The sequence below is a fragment of the Mustela nivalis genome (genome assembly GCF_964662115.1).
Source record: "Mustela nivalis genome assembly, contig: HAP1_SCAFFOLD_1058, whole genome shotgun sequence".
NCBI lineage: Eukaryota > Metazoa > Chordata > Mammalia > Carnivora > Mustelidae > Mustela > Mustela nivalis.
In genome coordinates, this window is record NW_028135606.1 from 97,177 (window position 1) to 101,010 (window position 3,834).

A 3,834-nucleotide genomic window follows, 5' to 3' on the forward strand; every position below is an offset into this window, starting at 1 on the left:
AAATAGCACACAATAAGTAGTATCTATTGTTAACATATAGAAATGTATGTCTTTATGGGTCTTAGAGCCTGTACATTTCTGCAAGCAATTGTTTTTGATGTTGAACCAATAATCTCTCTGAATAAAATTTCCCTATTGCATTTTAAATTATGGAATCTAGACATCCTGGGACAGAGATGCAGTTAATGCATCTCTGCAGAGGTGTCTCTGATTATGGAGAACCTTGAAACAAATCAATAAGTTGATATTTCTCTTCAATCAATTATATTTTATCAATACATCTTCAATATCCCTAATGGATAAAATATTATAAATCCTTTGATTTTTTAAACAATGTGGTAAGAAATAAGGCAGCAAAAATATTTTACATGATCCATAGAATATAACATTCCTTATTACTATTTTAAAACAACTTGTTCTCCTGGAGAATTTTCTTCCTTCTCTACAACTTAGTAGTTTTGTGACCTTGTACTGGTTTTTCTTTTCTTTTCTTTTCTTTTTTTTTCTTTCTTTCTTTTAATTTAATCTGTATCTCAGTTTCTTATCCAAAGGGAAAAAAATTAGGTAACATAGAATGTTCCTCATAGTGTTGCTGTAGAAATATAATGAAATGACACATGTAGACACTTAGCAGAGCTATAATATAGCAACACTGGGTTGTTGAACTTGTCATTCAGGGCCCAAATCAAGTTGCATCATCTATTCTTATTTTTCCCAGGAGTTATCTTTTGGAATCTAGTTTCAAAAATACATTCTGAACTCCGAAATTTTCCATTGTTTTTACCGGACACCTCACAAGCTTCCAACATCTTTAAGCTGGGCTTCCTGCAAAGCTGCCATGTAAGTCATCATGTTACTCCACGTTTCTTCTCACAACTACTCACAAACTCCAATGCTTCCTCATCGCATTTAAAATAACATCCAAAGTCTTGAATGAAATCTGGGTCTTGGCCCACTTCTTCAGAACAAACCATCTACCTTCATCTCCTTGATGCTCTTTGAATAAGTCAAACAAATTTTCACCTCAAGACCTTTGCAGTTGCCACTTTTGGTTTGGTCAATTATTGCCTGACTATAATACATGACTCAGTATTTCAGTTATTTAGAACTCTGCTTAAAATTCATCTACCTCTTATTCCCTACTATCTTCTTATCTTTCTATTTCTATCTCTGCTTGATACATATTTGTGAACTTAATGAGCCTAAATATTCTGTTTTACAGAATATCTGTTATATCCCACAGTGCCTGGTAGGCAGCAGGTACCAATATTTGTTAATAAGCTCAATTGCTATTATAATAATTATCTGAGTAAGTTCCAGAAAATGTACATTTCTTTTTTCTGATCATTGAATTGTAACTGCTTATAAAGTTAAAAATTTCAGAAAATAAATATTTGGCAATAATTATATTGTCAGGAGTTACTACTGCCCCCCCGCCCGCCATTCCAAGAGATATAATTGAAATTTTTTGACAAATTTCCTTTCGGCATATTTTAGTGCATTTCTATTTTAAATAATTGAGATGGTGAGTAAAACAGAAATTATTATAGCTATTTAAAACAAGAATATGAAAAAAATAAAAAATAATAAAACTGGAATATGTTTAATATAGGTTATCAGATACTTGAAAAATATGAATTATAAGGAAACATGAATAAATAAGGATACAAAAAGTCACTTTTAGCGATCCAGATGCCAGTCCCTCTCAAGGTGTCAGGCAGTCACAGGAATCACAGGAAATTTCGGGGGGTAAGTACAAAGTTTACAGCAATGAGGTAGAGGATTCACAGAAAGTCACCCTGAAGGACTGCAAAATTTTCCCAACTGCCAAAGTGCGTGCTTATCCACTAATGCTGGAGGAAAAATAATATGCTCCAAGCTGTCTGTCCTTTATTCTTCTCCATCTCAGTAAATGCTATCCCTTTCTGCCAGTTGCGCACACCAATTATCTAGATAGCAAGGACATGCTCCACCTGGACGGGACATCCTGCAGGAGGTGGTGCGGCGGCAGCCCATAGGCCCTCTGCAGCTCCACCAGCTTCTCCTTGGCCCAGGGCGAGCGCTGCACCCGCTTGCACAGCTTCCGCGCGGTGCTCAGCAGGCTCTGGAACATGCGCTGGCTCTTGAGGGCCTCGCTGACCACCAGGCTGACCGTGTGGCTGGAGCACTGCACGCCGGCCCGCTCCCCCTCGCTCAGCGTCTTCCCGATGCTCGGGTTGTCGGTGACCGTGATGCCCACTTGCAGGCCGCTGGACGTCACCCAGGCCCCCCACCAGCCCTCCAGCTGCTTCCCGATGCTGCTGCTGCTGTAGTCGCAGTCCACCTGCGACACGTCCAGCAGGGCCGAGCCATGGTGGTCCTCGCGGTATGGCCGGGCCGACGACGCGAAAGTGACCCATTGGGCGGTGAGCGTCAGGTCAGGTACTCGCGGGTCTGCGTGCTCATCCAGATCCCGGACGTGAAGTGGACCACGCCGCTCTCCTCCTTCAGGTGCGACAGGACTACCTGCTTCACATTATTGTACATCCCTGGGATGGCCGTCCTCAAGAAGTAGGATGGGGAGGGCACAGAGTACTGAGGTTTCAAGTATTGGAGCAGCCTGTTAAAGCCAACGTTGTCTATGAAGGAGTATGGCTGGAGGTCAAGTGCAATCATCTCAGCTATGAGACTCGTGATTTTTTTGGCAACGGGATGAGAATCGTAGAACTTCTCATTGGGGTCTTCGAAGGAGGCGGCTCCGGGCAGCTGGGCGCCCAGGGGCCCCCGCGGGCCGGGCGAGGAAGCCCGCGCGGCCCGGGGCGCCTTGGCCTTGAGCACGCCGCTGTGGAACCCCTGCAGCTGGCGTAGGAGGCAGCTGGTGCCCAGGTTGGTGGGCTTCTTGCCCCGGCTGATGGTGCGGCCGCAGTGCAGGCACACGACCTTCGTGGGGTCCGCGGAGCAGATGGAGAAGTGGTTCCACAGCTTGGAGGTCTTCTTGCTGCTCACAGGAAAGAGGACCGGACTGTTTCTCGGGACCAGGGAGGGCAGGTCAGTCAATCTGGAAGCGGTGCCTTCCGCGGAGGCCAGCGTGGCGTAGGGGGAGTTGGCCAGGCTGGCGCCCAGCGCGCCCTTCGGGGCGCCCACGACGTCCGCGGGCCGGCGGTACAGGTGCTGCATCAGACAGCTGGTGCCCACCTCGCCCCTGCGGCCCCGGCTGATGACGGGCGGTCGCGCGCACTCGGCCCTCGGGCGCCTGGCGTGGGCAGACGAAGCGCGGGGGGCAGACCGCGGAGCTCACGCCGGCGCCGCCCGGCCCCCCACAGCCCCTGGCCCCCGCCCGGCCCCAGCCGCACAACTTTCGGGCACTCGCGGCGCTTTGTCAACAGAGCGCTGCCCTCTGGAAAACGCGTCTCTGGCACGACCCGCCTGGCCTGCGCGCGCCAGCTGTCATCGGGGGTGCCCGGGGCGGGGGCGCGGGCCGGGGGTCCCAGGGTGCGGACCTGCCCGGGCGAGGCGGGCCCCGCGGCCGAGGCCGGCTGCCCCGGCGGAGTCCAGGCCCAACGGGAGGCCGCGCCCTCGCCCGCGCCCCCGAAGATACCCCTGCCAGGCGCGCGCCGCGTCCTGGCGAACTGGTCCATACATTTTTAAATGTCAAGTTCATGAAAAGTAAATGTTGAGGAGTGGTTCCAGATTAAAAATATTAAAGCTAGCCAATGAGGTTTATCCGAGGCGCGGTTATTGCTAATTGAAAAATATTAAAGCTAAATGATAAATTGATTCTAATTTGGATCCCAGACCAGAGGAAATAAAAATGTCTTTCTTTTGCTCTAAAAAATCATGAGCCTGAGTGGCTCA